The sequence below is a fragment of the Petromyzon marinus genome, chromosome 2 (assembly GCF_048934315.1).
Source record: "Petromyzon marinus isolate PM22_M1 ecotype Great Lakes invasive population chromosome 2, UKy_Petmar_22M1.pri1.0, whole genome shotgun sequence".
NCBI classification, from domain to species: domain Eukaryota; kingdom Metazoa; phylum Chordata; class Hyperoartia; order Petromyzontiformes; family Petromyzontidae; genus Petromyzon; species Petromyzon marinus.
Window position 1 is genome coordinate 20590663 of NC_133668.1, and position 23698 is coordinate 20614360.

The following is a 23698-nucleotide window of genomic DNA, read 5'->3' on the forward strand; positions in this document are numbered from 1 at the left end:
ATCACTGCCCCCTTGCCCGTTTAGGCACGGTACCAGTTGGATTTCACTTTGAATACTGGATACAACATTTGGAAACCACTTGTTTTCCAACCACGGAATGGAGCTAATTTAAAATTACGCACAAATTAACGAGAACAAGAATAGAGATCGTGAAATGTGCTCTGTCATGTTGCAGCCAGCATGGCTACGACAAACCGCCCGCGTGTTTATGTTTGCGATCACGCAAGGCCCCGCATTACGTGCAACCGTGAGCCTTGGATGCCCTTCGTTCACCCCCGGAGACGCGCGCACACACACAAGACAAAGATCTTCCGTATAGCCTTAACAAACAGTTGGGGCAAGTACTGTTAGCGAGCACCTATCAAGGTCGGAACGGCAGAAGAGAGAGGGGGGGGGGAGTGCTCAGCACCATGCCCGACCGTCTTTGTCTCCCTAGTGGCGGTGTTTACACACCGCACCAGGTACTCGTTTGAGGCTGAGTTTACCAAAGGGAGGCCCAGGACCGTGTTCAGATAATCGCCACTGGTGTTGGCCGTGAGTGGGAATAGAACGTGGGTCGCCAGGTTCGTAGCACAGCGTAGCGCTAACCGCTACCCCACCGCTCCCCACTGAGCTCATCGCAAGCACGCTCGTTGTCGCAAACAGCAGGGTGTGCACACCGCACACAAGCGCAGCTGCAAGTATGTCAACATGCATGCGCAAGTGTGAGCGAGCACACCTGGGTGTGCACATTCACAGGTACACGTCAATGCGCACGCTGGACACTCGCGTGAGCATGTGTGTGGATGCACACACAAGCACGAGCATACCTGGATGTGCACGCACCGACCACCTGATGTTGCACGCACACACTCCGCCACTCGGCGGGGAATGAGCAGGTGTCTTCGGTCAAATCTAAGTGCGTCTCTGCTGCAGAAGAGCGTTAGGTGGAACTCGTCACCGCAAGAGGTCCCAAACCAGCGGTGGAAACTCCGCATCCCTGTTGCAGTGGCAGTAATGTTTAACTGCACCAATACTCGCATTTACCATATCATGTTGTGAGTATGCATTCATCTAGCCCAGGCAGCGGTGTTGGTGAGGAGCGATTGACTCGCAAATTTGAAGGTTGCGAATTCAAATCTCAGTTGGCAGTCAAGATGGCCCATTATCATCTCTGTGGGTTTGATTATTATTTCATGAGAAGTCGAAAGTCATTGTTCAATAGATAGATTGTCCCCCGCCCGCCCGCTCCTCATAATAATGTAGAATTTACATCACTGGCTGAGGGCCATCAATGTCGATGAGAGTGTCCTATGCTAGTGTAATGAGCGACTTCTGAGACACAACGTGTAGAGGGCTTCTTATTTATTTCTCACACTTGGGCACAAACACTGGGCGAGATATAGAAACACATTTACATAGCTACACATAGCCGACCTTTCTACACAGTCCCATCATCGGCGTCTAACTACATAGCTGGCTGACTAAGGTAGCAATGACGACGATGGGAGCCGTGCAGGGAATCGGCCATGCGGCCGGACGATGAAGAGAGATGATGGCGAGCAGCGACGCAGCCAGGACCCACGACCCCGCGACAGCCCCGAACCTTCGGTTACATCTCCCCTATATACTTCCCGGTATGGCCAGGCCCCGCCTCCAGCCACGCCCCGCCTCCAGCCACGCCCCCTTCTAGAACCTGCGAGCAGGTTCCTGGAGCTTCCCGACCTTTAACCCAGGTACGCCCCCCTTCTAGTTGGTTATTATATAACGCGCCCATACCCGTGATTATAATCACGGGTATCCTGGCCAACAGGTGGCACCCTGTCATTACACTAGTACAAGCAGGGAAAGAATTTTCACTTTTTCACTGCAGTTACCAACGTCTCTCTTGCATAACAATAGGTGCTGGCGAGTCTACAGGTTGGCCCAAGACTCGGGACAAAGAGGGTTATTTCATTTAAAAAAAAAGTTTTTATAACTCAACGCGAGCCCAATACAAAGCGCCGGTTACCAAACGAATGGGGGGGAACAGAAATTCCGGGAAGTGCAGCCCCGAGTTCGACGTGACAGAGCCCAGTGAAAGGAGGATAATTGGGCTCATTGCGCCGCCCAGGTGGGGGCATGGGGAGCCTGGTATATTGGAGGTCGTGGGTTTCATCCCGACCCTGACACCTGTATAATTGGAGTTTGCGTGTTCTCCCCGTGGTTGCGTGGATTTTTATCCGGGTCCTCCGGGTTTTCCCTCCACATTTAGAAAGCATTCGTTGAGAGTATTTGGCTGCTATACATTTCCACATGATGGGCTACTTGCATTATGAGACCTCCTTTGCCAGAAACAAGATATAGGAATAGGTTTTACCCTTTTAACTGGCACAAAAACTGACACCTTTATTCAAGGCATCATGTTTGCAATAACCACAACACAAGCAGTCAAAATGCAAACAAAAGGGTAAAACCTATTCCTATATCTTGTTTCTGTCAAAGGAGGTCTCATAATGTAAATGCTCACCCCGAGCCCTCAATACTCTGATAGCGCGCTGTTTTTGAGTTGTACGCCTTTTGGCATCTTCTGGTCCAACACCAATGGAGACTAGGCTCTAAGAAAAGCTGTCTCGGGTGTGGACCAATCAAATTCAAGGACAGTGCATATTATTATCAGAGTTGTCTTTTTTGTTTGCATTTTGACTGCTTGTGCTGTGGTTATTGCAAACATGATGCCTTGAATAAAGGTGTCAGTTTTTGTGCCAGTTAAAAGGGTAAAACCTATTCCTATGAGCTAATTGGTTCAGTTATAATTTTGGATAGCCATGTCGCTTCTGAAAAACAGCTATTTGGCTCAGTGAGCCTTACCTGGTGAAATAAAAATAGTAGTAATCGTAAATATGGGGAGGGGAAAAGAGAAGGGGGAAAGGTAACGAACATTCTGAGGGGAAAGAAAGGGACAGGGGGAGGGGGGGTTATTTCATTCATTTAAACGCTGCCGTTAAAGCATTGTGATTGTATATTCTTTAAGGTAATATTCCATCGATTGTCTTAAATAATACAGATTTTTTTTCGTTCTCCTTTTCAGATGGCGTTTAAAAATGGAAAGAAAATTGATGAGAGACGACCAAGTTAAATTCGTTCTTTTTATGCATGCTAAAGAAGACGGCTGTAATGTTTAAAACAAAGTCCAAATTCAATTTCAAACGATAACTCATGCGTGCATTCATATAAATGGAAGTCAGTTTGAACATTTTTTTAAGCAAATTAAATAACTGTACATTATTTGTTAAAATAAATATAATAACCATATGCGTCAGTTTCAAAGACAATATATTATCACTTGCTAGGTTATGATGGTCGGAGATGCATCGAGCTCTATGGTGTAGAGTTTTGATGAGGGAATTCTTCTGGGATGGATGGTGGTTGGAGTCAGGTTTTAGGTAGGCATCCATATGGGTGGCTTCCCTGTAGACAGTGTCCCATTGAGTCAGCTGGTCTCTTTTCGATTAAAACATCCAAAAATGGTAGTTTGCCATCCTTTTCGACCTCCATGGTGAATTTTATGGCTGGGTGTATGGAATTTATGTGGTTGAGGAATTGGTTCAGAGCTGGTCGGCCATGTGGCCAGATGACAATTGTGTCATCTACGTACCTCTTCCACAAGGACGGACGTAATGTGGATGCCTGGATGGCGTCTGTCTCAAAAAGAAAATTTCCATGAAAACATTGGCTTACAACCGGAGATAAGGGAGACACCATAGAGCTCGATGCATATCCGACCATCATCACTAAGCCAGTGAACTGAAACATATGCACCGAGCTCTCAAGATGAATGGATATTGGGACCACACAATCCGTAAAGCTACCACCCCAACCGTTGGGAAAGAACTATCTGAGGACCCAATCAAAACCATCACCTTGCCATACATAGCAGGGGTCACCAAAAAGATTTCCAAAATCTTGAGCCAACACGAGATCCAGGCTCGATTTAACACAGTACATAAAATTCGTGATCTGATCCCATCTGTGAAGGATGTGATGCCTGACATACAATACCCTGGCGTCTACAAACTAAGCTGTGTCTGCGGCAGTAGTTACATTGGGGAAACTAAGTGACATGTCTTGGACCGTATTCGTGAGCATGAAGCAAATTTGAAACACGGTAGGACCAACATGTTGGCCGTGGCTGATCATTGTTTTATGCGGTTGGCTCACACGACATAGATTTCTCTAAGATGAAGGTACTTTGCAAGCCCACTGGCTATCAACAAAGATTCGTTCATGAAGCCATCCATATATATAGACACAGCCACAATTTCAACCGAGAGGATGGGTACAAACCCAGCAATCATTGGAAAGACATCACCAACCAAGTCATAACTGGCTGTGATGTTCCCATTCTGCCACCTTCCGATGTTATTTTTTTTTCCTTGCCCGTGGCTTCGGCTCTCCAATTGCACATTAACAGGTTGAATGTGGCCAACTCCGGACACCGACCTCTACGTCGCGGCGGCTCTGCGATCTTACATCTACATGCTAATGTATCACATTAACATCACTAGCCCCGCCCACTTCATTTATGACCCGAGGACGACACCAAATTTTAAACCTATAAAACAGTCTGCATTCAGCAGCTTTCCGACCTCTTTCCTCCTGATGACGATCGCTTGTGTTGTGATCGAAACGTCGTAGTTTTTTTGGTTTATTTTATATGTATTATCTTTATTAATTTGTACCTATTTACGTGACTTTACCGAAAAAGACCCATAGAATATGAATTCCTGCAGTCACGAAAGCTTTAAGTCAAGAATAATCTGGATTAAATGTAATACTTGAAAATAAAGATAAGGGGGGCATACACGGATGCGAATTACCGATAAGTAACATAACGAGCGCCAGCGTTACATAACCATGAACGTTTGCATTAAAACACTGTGTAAATGCAAGGATGTTGTGTATTTGTATGATTATGGATTGTCTGTGTGTTGTCTTTGCATACAATATGTACATCCTCTCACGTGTCGTGTGCCAGAGTGCTGTCAAAGTTTCAAGCTGCTCAAACAAAAGTGTCTCCCTGCCCTGCGCTTGTGGAAACTCCACATTCACATGCCAGCCAGGGCGACCACTGCAACCTCGTGTCATCTCAATGTTATACAGTGCTGTACTGTCATTGTCGCGACAACGTATTACAGAAACGAGCACATTTCCTGGTTTTGTGAATTTCGAGAACGGCTCAAAAAATAAAACCCTCGCTAATTTTTTTAACCGAAATAATGTGCGTGCCTGAGCAGACTTCTCTTGCATCTGCCGATAAGCGGCCCTGCGGCTTTGCATCACGAGCGCTGTACTTGTGACAGCAGGTGTTGCACGATGCCGCACGCACACAAAGCGTTTGCACCGTGTAATCTTGTGCACTATTTGTGCAGGTGTCCGCTCTTGTGCGCGTTTCTGCACACGGGCACACTCTTGTTTTGTAGCGTAATGAGCAAACAGTATAGATTATGTATGCGTTGATGGAATGTGGTCGTTTCGGAGCTGCGTGCGCCTAATTGGATGCAAAGTTCACATTCTCTCTCCTTTGTGAGCTGAGCAATTTGCAATTCAGTTGTACGGCTCTGGCACACCTATTTCTGTTAAATTGGCGCCATAGAAAAGTGAATTATGGTGGAGGAATGCGCAATAAGATCCATCCCAGGAGGTGTGGGTGGGTAAGACACGGTCAAGGACGAGACTTAGCAGTGAATCTTTTCATCAGTAATATGTCAGACCTCAGTTGGCACATGGCGTGCTATCCACAGTTATCCAAAAGTCCGAAGTTAAAGTCTCCCCATGCTCAATTGAGCAATGGGATAAAACACACCCTGCAGTACTCTTATAAAGATCTAGCCAAGTCACTTTGTGAAACAGAAACCATCTCCGTGCTCGAGTGACTATTGGTTGGCACTCATTCCCAATGGCTGCCCTGAATCATTCCCCTGGTCAGGGCCAGTCTCCATAGGATGATCACCGTTACCGTCCCATTTTGCAGTACTTTGTCAACAGTAGAGGGATGATGGACTGATCCGACCTCTAAACAGAATTTGAACTCAATAGATTCAAATGTTAAGATGTCACAGTGACAAACAATTCTGGCACAGATGATCGAGCAGTGCTACAGAAATTGCAATAAGTTGCCACAAATTGTGATGGCTTTAGTTGTGACTTGCTGGAGATGAGTGAATGTCATTTTAATTCTTGGGATTTCCAGCTCTGTGTGACAGGTGAAACTGTAATACTGCAAACAAATGCATCACATCCGTATGTTATGCTTGAACCACCGGACTTATTTGTCGCCAACATTTCTGCATGCTCAGTAAATAAGTGCTGACTGTGGGGCTAACTGATTTTCATTCAGTGAGATTGAATGCCATGACCAGTAGGTGTTGAATGTGTAGGGCATGCATATCTGCACTACACTCATGGCAGCAAGCATCTCATTCAGAAGCGGGATGTCAGCTGGCAAGGACAGAGTAACCAGGGGAAGGGCAGGCAGGCTGCTTAGTATTGTGTACATGTAAGAATCATACAAATTGCAATATTAACAAAATTTCATGGACATCAATGACCGTAACTCTGAGATGCAGCCTTAATCTTAGCCTCACTCAAAAGCAAGGTGAAAGAGGTGGGTGCTCTTAAGCTCAAACTTCAGTGTAGATTGAATGCTGTAGATGTAAAGCGAGATGGCGTTCCAGATCGAGGGGGTTGGCACGTAGAAACGACACCAGGCAGTGACGGTCTTGGTTCTTAGTGTGTAGAGAAGAGATTGTGAGATGCATCAATTAACATTGATTCTTATACTCACCATACTTGCGGCAAATCAGGTATGTGCTACAATATACCACAATGTTAAATAAAACGCTCTATTATTGATACGGGTTGTGATCCTCTATCATGACAATCCATGGTATTGGGATGGGGACAAATCATTTATGGGTCGAAGAATATGGAGGGGAAATAGAACTCAGCATTGTAAAGATCAGCTGCAGTCACATTTGTAATTACACTGGGTAGCCCTGTCTTTTAATGACATCATATACACACTTATTTGTAAGGGCTTTTTTATTTGTATTGGGTCGTATTTGATTGGTCTAAGTCTTGTGACGTCCGAATGAAAGGCACTTTAGAAGTGAAAATTACTTTTCTTAATATTGTGTGGTCTCATTCAGTTCATATTTCTTTTTTTCATACAATCGTTACCGAGGTATTTTCATGTTTGGTTGAGTGTGATGGCAATGGTGGAGTCTGTAATCAAATAGTTTAGAAGTGGAGTTGTTGGATTACCTAGCAATAGCACCATCATACATATGCTATCCACCTGAAGGGCACTGAGGTACCTGTAAAAAGCAATAAAGCAAGTCGGTTTACTCTCCAATTTAAGTCACATTCATTAAGCTCTGGCTTGCTTGAGCTCCAGAGAAAGTTTCCACATCAACTTCTGCTAGTGCTGTCCTGAGCCCTTGCCCTACACTTAAACTTAATGCTTTCCCCAAGCAGAACTAAATATGTGTGTGGTATGTGTTACCTGAACTCAATAGATGGTGCCCAGAACTGCACAGACAAAACACTGCAATTTTATGGGTAATCTTGGAATTCAATAAGGAATCACTAGAAGAAGACTTGCACTGTACTCTCAAAACCCAATGGCTTATCATGCAACTTGATTAGATAAACACTACAGTGCAGGATGCAGCGAGACTTTTAACGTTAAAAGAAAACAACAACAACAACACACAATGGTTATCACGGCAAATTGCGGCCAGACTAATTGCTGTGGGCTCATTATCTTTTACTAGTGGAGTGTAATTGCCTGTTCTGTTTACTCACAAGGGATCAAAGCTTTGGCACTGCATTTGTCCTCTCGCGGTCTGAACGGATGGCTTGTGTGTGCGATCAGCAGCCGTCAAGGCGATTGTGGCACACTTCAGTGAGCAAGGGTTTCAATCTGGGCGACACATTTAATGCCCTCATGCATTGTGGTCAAATAATTTTCAGTGTTTTGAGAAGGTGACTTGAACGTGTAATGTAACGTAATTCCATCTTTGTCAGTTTTACTTTACTGATATGATAATGCTGAGTTGCTTTCATGATCGAAATAACAGCAACGTGAGGCACGTACTGCTTCTTCTCCTTCGGCATATTAACCAATTGACACAATTTGGGGTCATGATTACATTGGGAAATTCATATTTTTGCTTTTCTTTTACTATCACGTTTGTATTCCTTTGCATTTTCTTGACATCTTTGTTGAGTTTTGTCTGCCCCATTCACCTAAATGTAACATTCGCTTGTAATTTGCTGACGGAATTGAGAATAAAACATACATTCTTAAATGTATAATTATATGCCTGCATGGTATGCATACAAACCCATTTTAATCCATATTTCACTAAATGCCTAACCACAATACTATAATTATAGGCATGTAGGCTATGGCTGGTGCTGTCCTTGTATTAACCCAAGCAACTGACTCAATCATTTGTCTTTTTAAATTGTTTTGGAATAACTTGCAAATACATAAATAAACAAAATAATTATGAAACGGAATGAACCAATATCTGGTGAAAATAAAGTCATAATACAAGATTACACATCATTCGCCCAACCCCCAATAACACTGACAATTCGTCATGTGTGGTTATTTGTTCACCATATTCAAAAGCCAAGGCATGTTTATTACGTGGAACCTGGTTTGTTGGAATATTAACGAGCGTTGTAGATTTGGTGAGGGAATCACTAAAAAGGAATTGCTTAATACGTCACCGAAAACATAAAAGAACCTTGTTATCTTCATTATTAACACTACTCTCGAACAAAATATGGATTTTAAATACCCAATTGTCTTGAAGCTTATCATTGCTCTCAATGCAATGAATTGTAAAGAGTCATCTGGCAGTCCTTTTTCTACTCTGAATATATGTCATCACCCGAAATGTTCGCCTATTACTGTCTATAATTTTTGTTTCTCTCGACATACTGACACTATTAGTCAGTATGTATGTGTATATATATTGAACTTGTTTTGCACCATATATAGCCAACCGTGATAATCGGAGGTGTGGTAGAAGGACAATAAACTAAACACAAAAAAACTGGACAATGTCCCTTTTCATAAGATTTTTGGGGGGAAATGTTTTTTCCATGTCTATATCACCAACAGTGAGGAAACTTGCCAAGGAGAAGTGGATCTACCATTTCATCAAGATGCTAATCTAATGCTGTACTAATATTGCATGCACCGGTGTACATTTACCAGACATCCCAAGAAGAACTCTCATGGAAATGAGACTTGAGACGCTTATCTGGTTAAACAAAGTCAAAAGAGCATTGTGCTGGTGCTCATCTTCATGGATGGCTGAGCCAGTGGTTGAAATCTTTCAAAATTCCTATGGTGGGGGGCAAATTTCTCCAAAGTATTTCCACTTTGACTCACCACTTTAAGGTTGATGGGCTGAGGCAGTAGCTCTGAACCAGCATTTGCAATATCAACCTTCTGCTTGTGAGTCAAGCACTCCGATCATATGCCACCAAGCCAGTTGAATAAAGGACTAAAAAGTTGTAAACTGAGTGTACCAGCCTGCAATAGATTAATGTGTCCGTCCGTCCGTCCGTCTCCTTTCAATACTTTAACGAAGTGAAATCTCGTGCTGTTGGGGTGTAAAAATAAAATTGCGCAAAATTCCAATGTTCCTACCAGCCCACCCTGCAGGGACCTGTCATAATGTTGTATACCATTGAACACATTTACTGCATTCGGCCACATGCAGCCTGTTTACAAAGATATAATTTGCCCAGAGTACAGCGCATAGGATCAGTTGCTTAATCTGCAAGAGAAACATGGTCTCGTTCAGAATGAAATGTTCATCTTGATGTCTCCTGTGGAGAACAGCAGCCTGGAAAAAAAATGTTCACATTACTCTGCCGAGTTGCATTCAACTGCAGCAGACAGATCACACTATCCCAGCAAGAGCTCTGGCTTTAACGGCATGGATTGGGAACGTTTATGAATGATTTTAGCGCATGTAGCACCTGCCGTATTCGTTTCGCCACTTATTTCTCACAACTTGCTTTTGAGGCAAAGAAATAACCAGCTGAGGCAGATGAGCCTTGGAGGAAAATGTAAGCGTGACTTATTAATTCACTCATGGGAAGCTTGAGTTACGGGAAATGAAATTAGCACTGTGTGATTATAACGAATGGCAGCATAATAGATACGTAACTCACTCCACCGCGATCTCCACAACCTAGGTTTGATTCCTGGTCATGATAATTATCGACCAGCCAACACTGAATATTAGCAAACTAGTATAGATCTGTGCTATGAAGAAGGGCCATTGCAGAAATAATCACCTATGTTATATATTGTTTTTTTTTATTTTAAGGCCACAGTTTTATTGATGAACGTGAGGGTGTGCTTGAGGTTCACTCGGCCTAAAATTAATGAATAAGTAGTATGGTCATTACCAGCAGCACTTGTGGGCAGACACGTTTGTGACTAATCAGATGAACCTAATCTGTGCGGTTCAGGGCCTTAATAGGTAGATGCTCATTAATGCTATACGGGAGATCTCGGTCTGTTTTGGTATTGGGGAGGGGTGATGGTTAACGCACACATTTTTGCAACCTATATTGAATTTGTGGTCTTGCACACTGATGCCAATTTGACAGCTATATGCACTGGGGGCCTCCCTGAGGTCCATTCAGCCCAGATAAGTATATGATGTAGGTATATCAGTAAACACGATTTAATGGAGACGAGGATACGGTTTTCATGCCATGCTAGGCACATTAACAGCACTCGCCTGAACGGGTTTTACGGACTATAATTGCAATCTTTCTGAATATGTGTGTGCAGACTGTGCACGCGTTTGTGCGCGTGCTTTTGTTACGTATTTGTGTAATCTTGTGGATGTATCCGCATGCATTTTATGTGAGTGTGCTTGAAAATGTATGTGGATGTGCATCAATATGTGCAGCTTGTGTCTTGTGTGCACCTGAGTCAAGAGTTCATACAAGTGCACAAGTGTGGGTGTGTGTTCAGTGTGAGCGTGCTTGTGTGTACGTACATACAGGATGGGATGCATTGGCTGAATACAAATTACTTTCAGATTGCAGTCACTGGAAAACACAGCTGCAATAAAAATGCATAAAATAACCTGTGGATGTGTTGCCGCAATGCCTATCATTTAAGGTGGAATTTTAGAAAAGAGCAAATCTGATTTCAGTATGAAACGCAAAAGCATTTATATTATATATCCTGCTAATCGACTTTTTTAAAAATTACATCTGACATTAAGGCTGTGGTAAGCCACGTAATGCGTTATTATTTCACAGCCAATGTCCAGATCAAGAAGTGATCACGCCACACCGATGTCACCACGCCACACCGATGTCACCACGATGTCACCATGCCACACCGATGTCACCATGCCACACCGATGCCACCACGCCACACCGATGCCACCACGACACACCGATGCCACCACGCCACACCAATGTCACCACGCCACACCGATGTCACCACGCCACACCGATGTCACCACGCCACACCGATGTCACCACGCCACACCGATGTCACCACGTCACACCGATGCAACTACACAACATCATTCCTTCCATGATTCTTCCAGATCCTACAACACTTGTACAGCTGACACCCAATCAACCACGGCCTGCTCGTTTTCGTCGTGTTACCGCTCCCTCGCATCGAGACTGTCCCACGGTCACTGATTTCTGAGTGCCACTCAATTTTTCACCTCATTAATCTGCCTGTAAACAAAAACACACCGGTAATTGTGTCGTGACGTTAAGGATGTCGCTATGGTGTTAGCGTCCAGGCACTGTCTCGAGAGTGCTGCTGTGCGTCTGGAACCTCTCCCTGGGGCCAGAGTGAGTACGGCATGCGAGCGGGCCCTAGGGGGCATAGTCCTGGTGGCGGCCTGAGAGAGGGCAAGTCAGGACATGGTCGTCTGGGTGAACCCGAGAGGGCACGTGACCGGGACAGGGTAGTGAGAGGGGCCCGAAGGGGGCTTGAGGGACAGGTGATGCTCGGTTGAGATCCTTCGGGAAAGGTCTCGAAGGGGGCGTGGTCGAAGGCGGAGCGAGGCCACGCTCAGGGGCATAAAGGGGCAGTCCCGAGGGCGTTCTTGGTTGTTCTCTGGAATCAACCGTCGGTGCTATGTCTCTCCGATCTTCGGTCTCCGCTCGGCATCGTAGGTCAGTCAGGACATTTCTGGATGACCCGGTTATGCAGTTACCCTGTTAGGGTCTAGTGTGTGTACGTGTAATAAACGTGTTGCCTCCAAGTCAAGTGTGTGCCTCCGTGTTCAACACTACAATTGCAATTCCTTGCAGTAATCATGAAGACTGACTCAGTGGAAACAGACCGGATTAATGTATCAAGTGAAGGATTAATATGTTTTGTGTTAAGAAAATGAATTTTTGATGTTATCCCTTTAAAAAGCAAATACGATGATTGGGTAGCTTAGGAGGTTCATAAAGGCCACATCAGAGACAGTGAGATGAAACCACAGCTACAGGTTTTTGGGTGTAGCGAGCGTGATGGTCTCATCACAGTCACTGACGATTGCGTAATCAAATTTGGCTTTTGTTTAATTCTACTTATTCTTCTTCTTCCATGCGTTTGTCCCGCTGAGGTGGGGTCCGCTGTCCTTGTCAACCTTCTCCACGCTGCCCTGGCCTGCGAAATCTCTCGTTCCGCTCCTCGGGCCACCAAGTCCAATCTACTTCACGACAGAAAATCAAGATACTTGTACGTACTATGTGACTGACGCGCCGAGAACAGCAACAACATTGCCGTCTGGTGTTGGGTGAGAAAGCATTGAAGTAACTAGAGAAGTCATTCAGTGTTGCCATCTTCCAGGGTCATCCCCTGACATTGCTGCAAAAAGTTCACGTCATGGCATTACTCTGAAAGCACAATTGAACATAATTGTACATCTCTTTGTGTCTGAATTACAGTTGACTGTGTTTATTTCAATCAATTTGGGAAATATATTATTGGGAAATATATTATAATAAAATGTATGCCTGTTCTTCACTCTGTGTATATTAACTGTCATTGGACTTTATTTCTAATTTACAACCGTTTGTAATTGCACACCTACACTGAACACGAATGTTGCAAAACAGAGTCACACACTCCCTGCTGTCTGTACGTCCTCGCGCGCCAATCGGTGCATTACTTCTTAACATTTCACATGAATCGGCTACCGGTTCTTGACTTTTAGAACTGTAATCAATAATATAAACGGTTCCCAGTTTAACAACCCTAGTTCTATAAAGCCAAACACAAGGTGCGGTTCAAAACATGCCTTGTCACCTTGTCACCCCACTGCTGATGCTTACATACTGTACCAGGCCACCTCGGTCTTAAATAATTACCCGGTACAGAATGTACAGCATATACCACTTACATTTACCAAATGCCACCAGTGTGCATCATTATCAGGAGTCGAATCCAGGCTTCCAGGATCCTTGCAGTGCTCAAACCACTGCACGCCCCCGCTTCACAAATATCACGAAGACACACACACGAAATAAAATGTATGTCCCTCAAACTGTGACAAAATAAACCTCCACAACCCTTTGTTTTCGTTTTGAAGCTCTGGATGTTGGTAAGCCTTTGCTGTGTTTTCACTAGAATCGTTTAAAGGGGGACGTTTGTCGTCGTGGCCCCAGGCTTATGCAAGCCCCACAGGGGTCTGATACTTAAAAAAATAAACAAAGGGATGTGCTACATTTTTGACTTAAAGCTTTCGTGACTGCAGGGATTCATATTCTTGGTTCTTTCGGTAAAGTCACCACCACGTAGAAGGGAATTTTTTAAAAAAAGTTTTTTTTTCTTGCTGTGGTTTTCACACCTGATGACGATTGCTTGTGTTGCAGTCGAAACGTCGTGAGAATTTTATTGTTTTATATTTTTTATTATTTTATTGTTTCCCTTTCTACGTGGTGACTTTACCGAAAGAACCAAGAATAGGATGTGCTTACAATTCCTACCCACAATGCTGAGCTGGGAGCAGAGGACACGGATCACTCCACAAATAAGCCAGTGCATTTTCATTGTGGTGCTTTTCTGGCAATGACCCCAACAACATTGCAACCAGCTGGTGCTTTGAGTGAATGTGCACAGGTAATTGTGTGCATAGAAGCCGCAGCGAGTGGTAGCGTAACGGCTTCGTGCACTGCGCTACTAACTTTGGCGACTGATTTCAATTCCCAGTCACGGCGAACATCAGTGGCGAATATCTGAACTGGTTTTTTGCCACTCAACATTGAGTGAGTATTCTTTGGGTCTTTCGGTAAAGCCACGTAGATAGAAAAATAATAAAATCAATAGAACATAAGATATATTTTTCTTGCCTCAGCAGCTCTCCCGCTATATTTTTCACCTGGTGACGATTGCTCGTGTTGCGATCGAAACGTCGTGATATTGTTATTATTTTATTAATTTTTATTAGTTTTCTATCTACGTGGCTTGACCGAAAGACCCAAAGAATGTGAATTCCTGCAGTCACGAAAGCTTTAAGTAAAGAATTACGTGAGTACCTGCTGTGAGGTGCAAACATCAGAACTGGGGAGATAAATGCGGCCACGCGGGTATTGTGTATTGTGCCAGTCTTAATAGCTGCTCGTCCATAGCATTTCCGAAACAGGCTGTAAAAAGGGTTATATGGAAGATATTTGTTTTCGTACTGTATAAAACTGTGGGTTGTGGTAGTGTAATGGTTAGCACATTTCGCTCCAATCTCAGCAAACCTGGGTTTGACTCCTAACCATAGATACAATCAGTATTATCCGAACTTATCCAGGAATGAGTAAGATTTAAATGAGTACCTGGTGCCGAATGAACATCAGCCACTGCAACTGTTTAAATCGGTTATCGAGAATGAGCTTTTGACATTTCTACATTGAAAAACATCTTTAATGGGTTACATTTAAATTTCAAAATTATATTGTCTTAATTTTATTGTAAAAAAAATGTAAGCGCATATTGTACAAGGGAAAATAATACGTGTGGGAATTTGTATACGTGTGTACTGGGTTCTACGGAGGCACACACACGAATTTTGTGGCAACACGTTTATTACACGGCCCCAACAGGGTAACTACATGAACGTACACTGGTTAACTAGACCACAACGGGGTAACTACATAACCGGGTCAGTCAGTAACACACTGCCTGACCCACGATGCCGAGCGTAAAGACCGAGGATCGAGGATTGAAGAGACGTAGCACCGACGGGTTCCATTCCAACAGACAGCCCGGATCGGCTCTCGGGACTTCCCTTTTATGCTCCTGAGCGTGGGCTCGCCCCACCTTTGGCCACGCCCCCTTCTGGATCTCACCAGAAGGGGCGTGGCCTCGTTCCGCATTCGGCCACGCCCTCTTCTGCATCTTACCAGAAGGTTCTCGACCGAGCATCACGTGTCTCTCAAGCCCCCTTTTGGCCCCCCTCGTTACCCATTTCCAATCACGTGCCCTCTCGGGTTCACACAGACTGTCACGTCGTTACTTGCCCTCTCTCTGACCGTCACCAGAACCATGCCCCCTAGGGCCCGCTTCCATGCCATACCTACTCTGGTGCCAGAGAGAGGCTCGAGACGCACAGTTCCATTCTTGTGACAGTAGCCGGCGCTAAACGCCACAGTGACTCCATTTACATCACTACACGTGTATATTTAAAACAAAACCACATTTATTTCAACTAAATTGTTCTTCGTAGATAACGGCAAGGACACATCGTAATCTGCTCTGAATCTCCAACAAAAGTATTGCCACACACTTTATTGCAGAATTAATTGGAAGCAATGCAAAGCATGCTTGTAACATCCTTCAAAGACCCATCGTATGAAAACCCATGTGCATGAAGGCCGAATTGTAATCATGTCAACCAATGACCAGCCTAAGATTATTTTGCGAGTCCCTGGCTTTTTGAAATTTCGGCTGAAAAATCTCAGGATGCGACTGAAGAATCTCAGTCATGCAGGCTCAGTATGGCCATGACCCACTGCCATTCATGCCAACGCACTTTGCCTTAATTTCCTCCCTTGTGCCAGACCTCACATTTATTACACAGTTGAAATTCAACCTCCAAGGTCGTCTCTTATCGTATCTCACCATGTGACTTCAGTTCTTCCCCGTGGAAGGCAAGCGTAACAGCACTATATTCTTTTGGTCACAATTAACCACTCCATTGGTTTATTTCCATCAAACAAAATAAGTAGATGAAGCGCTAAATATGTGTTTAATTGCTGAAATCATATAACATGCAATGGATTTACCGATTTATCATTAACCACCATCATTTATCCACTGCTGGATGAAGGCTTACCATAGCTGTTTTTATAATTGACTATCTTCTTATAAAACACTTAATCTAGCTTCTGCACATGAGCTGAATTCATTGCTCCATGGTGGATGGCCTCTGGGACATTTCCCCGCATTTGATTGCGACTGGTGTTATTCTACATTAGTATATCCCTCTAAATAAGCGCATTGATTTTATAATTAAAAGCAGGGTCACTGTGAAATTCATCCCCCAGATAACAAATATTCTGAGGAAAAAAACACAGCCTATTGAAGACTATTATAATTTGTGATTTGAATTTGAACACATTCTTTCATGAATACATTACTGTGTGCTTTTCTGCAGGGCACACACACACGCGACGTCCATGCGTAGAACAAATAAATAAATGTTGTCTATGTTGACATGAGTTCATCGAGTGCTACAATAGCATGATTATTTTTCAATGGACAGGAAGCAAGTGATAACAGAACATTTGGAAAACCTTCATGTTATTATGGGAAAGGTGACTGGTTTTAAGTTAAACAAAACTGAGTTTATTTTTAATCATATTTTACATAAACACGACTCCATATAAAATCCCCAAATAAAAAAAAACCACACAATTTAAAAACAATTAATTTGGCCAGGTAGTCCTGTGGTTGGAACACTCGACTGACAATCGAAGGGTTACATTTTAAAACCACTCTGGGGACGATTTGTGGGAACCCTGCAGTGATTGTCCAATGGAATAACTGCCCCCTGGAATGGGAATGTGGAATGTCCGGCACTCATTCATGGCTGTAATTGTAGATGACCACCGCATCATGCTCATCGTGCACGCACTTTGACTCAGAATCAATCCATACTTCATTTTACTCCTTGAAAAATTGTTCAAAACCACAATATACTCTCTATAGTATGTGCATATTGGTATGTGTATTAAACGTCATATAACATTCATAAAATCGTATTCCAATTCGAAAACAGTGTGGATAACATTCACGGCGTGATGCATGATTCTTCTTTGCCAAAGAATATGAGAGCAGCGTGACCTCTAGTTACAGTGTTCTGAGCTGTGCTCATAAGGGTGTGCAAAATGAAATGAGTGCTGTGTCACCCCACCTACACTGAGTTTCACTGGCAGCCCTGGAGCACTGCATGGAAGAGGGGTGGGTTTGGGTGGGATTGCCTATATTACACGTATCTGTGTGCTTGTTATTTACAGAGGTTTGGGAAATGACCTTAATTACTTTTGTAAAAACGGAGTAAATGGACTTCCAATTAAAACCAATTACCACTCCACATTAAATTACAACTACGCACTTACTACTTTGTGGGAAATCAACAATGGTTGTCCTGTAAGTAACTTTCCCATTACTTCGTACATATGAATGTACGATGTAGGCTCAAACTTGCTTAGTTTCAGAGATCTGGTGAGATCGGTGCATTCATGATGATTTGATCATGATGAGGGCCAGTATCTTCAAAGATAAAATCATGAATTGGTTTCTGCAAAGTGGCACTAATTTGATGGGCTCAGAGGGATGATGAGCTGGCTGAGCTAATCCCATACCAGGCAGGAATTGAACCCATGGCCAAGTGTGAGTGAAGCACTCTGGCAGAGTATCACCTGACCAGATATTGTTATCATGACCATAACCATATGATTCTATATTATGCCTTGCCCAGCTTTCATCGTAATAACACCTCCGATTAACACGGTTGGCTAGGTATGATGCGAAATAAATTCAACATGCATACAACAATTGTAATTTAGAGCACTTTGCTGATCCACTGCTGGATGAGCAGTTTCCCAGGATAGCTTTGGATCTCATTCGTTACCAGGAACATACAATTCCTCCAACCAGCTTAGGGCGGCCCCCACTGCAATGCTCCATGATTGTTCGAGCAGGCAGACACTTTGATTTTTAATTGAACGTAACGGATATCAATAATGCAACTAATACCAGCGCACGATTTATTTAGAACTACTGTAATGTCACACAATTTATGTACAATATTATCCAAAATGATGAGCCCATGAAACGAACAAAAAGTGGTGATGCTCATGTGTAAACTGAACACCAGATGGATTGCCTGGGATGCTAATGGATGCAGTGCTTATCTGTGAAAGTGGGAAAGTCTCAGACTTTCTGAATTACAATTCTGCAATCGTTCTGTTCGTATGTAAGGCGTTTCCCTGGACACATAGCTGAGATGCAACACCTCGTTTTGCAGTGTGGCGAATTAGCCAGGCATGGGGTCACAGATAAGCATTGTAGCCAAAACACGGATATGGCGCTGTGCCGTAAATAACGTGGATTCAGGTGCAGACGCCTATTGCTGAGAAAGACGTGTGAGGCCATTATAGCATAGAATTATGATGTATTTGAGACACAGTGGCAAAGAGGTTTTAGTCTATTACATGATATATTTATCTCATTGTCAGTGTTGTTGCCAATTTTTACATGTTATTCTTGAGTTTATTTTACAGATGGACATTCTACAAATGTGCATATTTGAATAGTATACACGAGTTGTCAATATTCTATCCCATTGATACTGTTTTTCGACTACAATACTTATCTAACAATCGGAAAGTTGGGAGTTCTTATCTTGGTTGCCGGTCCACCTCTGCCATTATCCCTCCATTGCAGGTAAAATGAGTACTGCTTTATAGAAATCCTACAGTGCTTGTCCTATGTCATGATGGCTACAATTGGCTCACTTAACGCCAAATTTAATTAGCAACACTCCGCACTCCTTTGAACATGACGGCATGTTGACCTTTGACTTATGTTCCCAAAATACACATTAAAATAAATATATATTTGTGGCTTTAATAGAATTTGCCCTCTCGCAGCAAGGAATTAAGCTGCAAGGCGCATTATGAGAACTAATGTCCGTATCGTTACTTTCATCAGCTCACAAGTGGCTTTTAAGTTATGTTTAATTGCCAGTTCTTTTATTAGGGCCATGGCAGTGGCGATGTTAATCGAGGTGCCTTGCAGCGACATGAACCAGGGCTGTCTCCCATGACATTTTGCCAGGACAAGCCTTGCAGGCTTCTCTCCTTCATTCTCACACTGACAAATGTGTTGCTGGTTCAGCTTATTACTCAAAGTTTAACACTGATCTTAAAAGGCTTATAGTTCAGGAAGTCACATCTTTTTTTAGCTCAGAATTAAGAAATTACTTTAACGTTTGAAAAAGAAAATAAGTAAGTCAATGATGTAGAAAACATGTACTTTAAAAAGCATTTGTAGTGCACTTTGAAAAGGCATAAGTTGAGGTTCAATAGGCAATGCTCACCCTCATTGACGGTCCTAATCCAGTGTTGAGAATTACAGCTTTCAGCGATATGGGGCAGTCTCTCCAGGATGCAGCTTCTTACAAATTGGTACTTATTTGATCAACCCTGGAGTGATGATAGGTCGAGTCAACCCCAGAGTGGGATTTCAACTTGTGATCTTGACAATGTTAAAGCACAGCACCAAGTGGTCGGTAAACAAACTAAAAAAAAAATCTGTATTGCAAATTGTATTATAACAAGTGTACTTTGGTAGGGACAATCACTCACGAAGACTCCGAATACGAACACAAGGATGTTGGACTCTATCACCAGCAGAAACACCATTTTTTGAGAGCATAGCAGAGGAAGGAAGGGCGTAGTGGGAGAGAGTGGCCGCAGAAGTTTACCTTACTCAAACATAAATTGTCTTATGGTTGTTATTGTTTGTCTTGCATCACACTGGGATTTTTGCACACAGCGTTGTAATACGGTGTTTTTTTTTTTCTGGAAGATTTGCTGGTTTATCCCAGGATGTTTCTGTTGCGCGTCGTCGCTTTAAGATGTTTCTCTGTTCATATTTTGTTTGTTGCGGTTGCACCCGGCTCAAGAGCCGCATGGCTCACAGGGCTACACCCAATAAATTAAACTTGAAAACTTGAAAGCTCAGGTAGTGTGCACAGTGCATAAAACAAATCACATGTTGCAATGTGCATCCTTTAGTCTCCTCAACAGCGTTACTTGCACCTGCAATCTAGTCGTTACACGAAAAAGTAGGCCACATTCTTCGTTAAATGTGTGTGGAATCTCAGTCAAATGTGCGATATAGGAAATGTGCGATATAGGAACAGGTCCCTGCAGGGTGGGCTGGTAGGAACATTGGAATTTTGCGCAATTTTATGACATTGTTACTTCCAAATGTTGGGTGCAATAAGATATATCAAGTCTCTGCGCTGTCTATTGCTGATTTTACACCCAACAGCACGAGATTTCACTTCGTTAAAGTATTGAAAGGGGACGGACGGACGGACACATTAATCTATTGCAGGCTGGTACACTCAGTTTACAACTTCGTTCCTACCAGTATGAGGTCTGTACAGTATTGGGTGCTGTATTTTATATTTGGTTCTGATTGGTTATTTCTGAATTCATGTTCATTATTGTATTAGTCACATAGGTCACGATCTTATGGGATTATTTCAACAGACTTGCGTTAAATTTCGGTGGTGCTTGGCTCCTCTAGAAGAAGACTGGCTCCTGTTGAATTCCTATCACTGGGTCAGAGCTGCCAATGGAATTGAGTACCACTACACACTCGTTAAGGCACCATTACTTGTTCTATGTTATTGATATTTCAATCCTGGGAACTTAGAGAGAATGTTGTTCGAAAGGTGCAAGAATTAATCAAACACCAACATTTCCATTTATAAGACTAGAATGTCAGGAAGATTCGTGGATTATGTTATAAGTAGGCAATTGCGTCTCATTTTACTACATTACTCCTTAATGGGCAGGTGTGTTCATTCATCCTTTAAATTGCCTTCGGAGTGTTTTGGTCCAGATTGCATTGAAGTTGCAATATGTGGCTGCAGGGTGTTTCTACATATCATGGCCTCATTAAGGGCACGTGCAATTTTCAACATCACTTTAAAAGAGTAATAATGTGTGTGTTAATGCAGTACTGTGCAGTATGAAAAATGAAATCAAATGTAGGTTTTACGCGGGACGGTTTCATGTGTATTACTTTTCAGTGGCTTGCGAAACGTCGTTGGAGAGAGCGATGTTGAAACAATTACATCATGGAAGAGGAGAGAATGTAAACGAGAAGAAATACAATCTCACAGCCCTTGTGGCAGGAGCTGCCAAAAACAAGGGGGGAAAGGCAAACATCCTATGCAGGTTTGTGCGCATGTACAGACAGCCCCTTGTGAATCCATTGCTGGATGAGGACCTTCGTATGCCATGAGGGTAGGTTGAAGGATGTAGGAGCGCACGAGTACAGTACAACAATGGATTTTGCTGGCACTGCCCTCTGCTGCCCACCACACGGTCATTATAGCCTATGACACTATTTTTCATGGTGACCAATACAAGTGATACCTACTCTGATTAGCTTTTGAGATATGAATTAGAAATTGAGCACATTCCAGGTGATTTGGCCATCAATCCCTAAAAAAGGGTCTTGAGATTGAATTATGCTTTCTCGGTTAAACATAAATAACTGGTCTATCTGACGATGTGCTGCTGTGGTTATGGTGTCTCACAAAATGCATGAGTTCACATCATAGTGGAGGTTAACTCATCGCATCATCCCTCCAAGGCCAAGGAAATGAGAGAAGCCTACAATAGTCATCATGCACCATAAATAATGCGGAATTTCCAAAATATAGGCTCAAAGCTACGAGCGGATATGAGTGGCATCCCAATATTAGATCTAGCAGTTTATACATGTTGACTTACCTAAGACTTTGATTTCACCAGCAGTAGCTTTTGCACAAATCCATGCATTTAATCGTGCATGTGAAAAATAACATTTTGTTTATTTAAGCAAATTGCTGTGTATGCAAATGCGTGAACAGTTCTACATGTAGGCAATGGGCAACAGCCAAAATGGTCATATGAGACAGACAAAAAAAAAGTGAAACAGTGCACAATAAAGGTAGTAAAATTTTTTTTTAATCTGACTACAAAATACATCTCTGGATCGAATCGTGGTCCCGAGTTGTGAAAATTGATCTAACCACCTTGGGGCGTGAATAATGACAACCTCAGTGGCTTCTTGTTCGTCTTAGTTCAAGTGCGGGCATCTTGCCTGGTGTGCTCGGTTCCACGTGCGCTCTCACGGTTCACTCCCACGCCAGGTGAGCCTGTGGGCCTTTGTGACGCACCGAGCCTCATCACTGCCGCCCGCCGCCTCCTCCTCCGCGTGCCCCACCAACACAAGGGAAGGCGACACCACCACCAACCACCACCAATGACCTCCACTGATTAAAAAAAAATGAACCACACCTCAAACTGCGCTAAAGGCGTCCACTTTTGCACCCACCGCCAAAATAAATAACTAATAAATTTGTACTAACAAGTCATATTGTTCTAGATTTGAAGCTTTCGTGACTGCAAGGATCCATACTCTTTGGTTCTATTCGGTAAAGTCACGTAGGTAAAAAAAATAAAACAACAAAAATCACTGTTGTTTTACCTACGTGACTTTACCGAATAGAACCAAAGAATAAGTCATATTGTGCATCTCATATGTTAATAATGTAAGTGGGATTTTTCAAGGTTTTTTTTTGGGCAGTAGAATTGACACTTTCTGAGCCAACTCCAGAGCGCGCTAATAATCATCGATAAAGGCCGCTTGTGTTGTGGCCAAAACGTCGTGATTTTTGTTGCTTTATTTTTTTTACCTAGAACCATGGACCCTTGCAGTCACGAAAGCTTCAAATCTAGAATCATAGCAAAGTCTCTTATCGGGTTTGTTGCAAACGCCGAGTGCGGTCACCCGCAAGCAAGCACGGTGGTTCTTCGTGAGTTGTGAGTGTTGCGTTTGATGTCTCATCACTTTATTTTAAAACTATCATTTGTATTTCTAAGAAAGCTGTTCAAGGTGTGGAACATACTGTGGCTGAAACGTAGCGCAAGCTTTTTTTTTTTAAACATGAGATGAATGAACGGGAACACGAAAGATCGTTTAACGAATGTTTGCTTACCGAGAGACAGATTTGCGGAACGTATCTCCGTCGTTAAGCGAGACACGCCTGGGAAAAATGCAATAAAACTCATCACATTCGCCCTTGAAACTACAGCTTGGTATATAATAGGCGACGTTTCGTGCAATGGCCCCTTTTCGCGGCACATAAATAGAGAAACCTGAAGGCTTGAGCGGACAATAAGGGTCGGAGACTTGCGCGAATCGTGTAAAAGTATAAAGTTTAAAACGCAAAGGGGGGTGGGGGGGTGGGGAGTAGTAACATCCCTTTGTAAAGCATAGCCTGCATAGGCGCACGCGTTTGGATCTCGTAGTCTGCATTAGCAGCCCAGTGGGAGAGTGGAGGAGGGTGGGAAGGGCGAGTTGTGAGGGTGGGGGTGCACT

The 23698-nt window shown here is 43.2% G+C and overlaps 1 long non-coding RNA gene across 1 annotated transcript in view; it reads left to right on the top strand.

Annotated features, from left to right (window-relative positions):
• Positions 1–23504, top strand: part of LOC116950837 (uncharacterized) — a 38896-nt gene extending 15392 nt beyond the window's left edge. The window contains exons 2-4 of the long non-coding RNA XR_012945844.1: positions 12657–12772; positions 21357–21504; positions 22467–23504. This is a non-coding gene — a long non-coding RNA (uncharacterized LOC116950837). The remainder of the gene's footprint in view (positions 1–12656; positions 12773–21356; positions 21505–22466) is intronic.
• Positions 23505–23698: the final 194 nt, after the last annotated feature.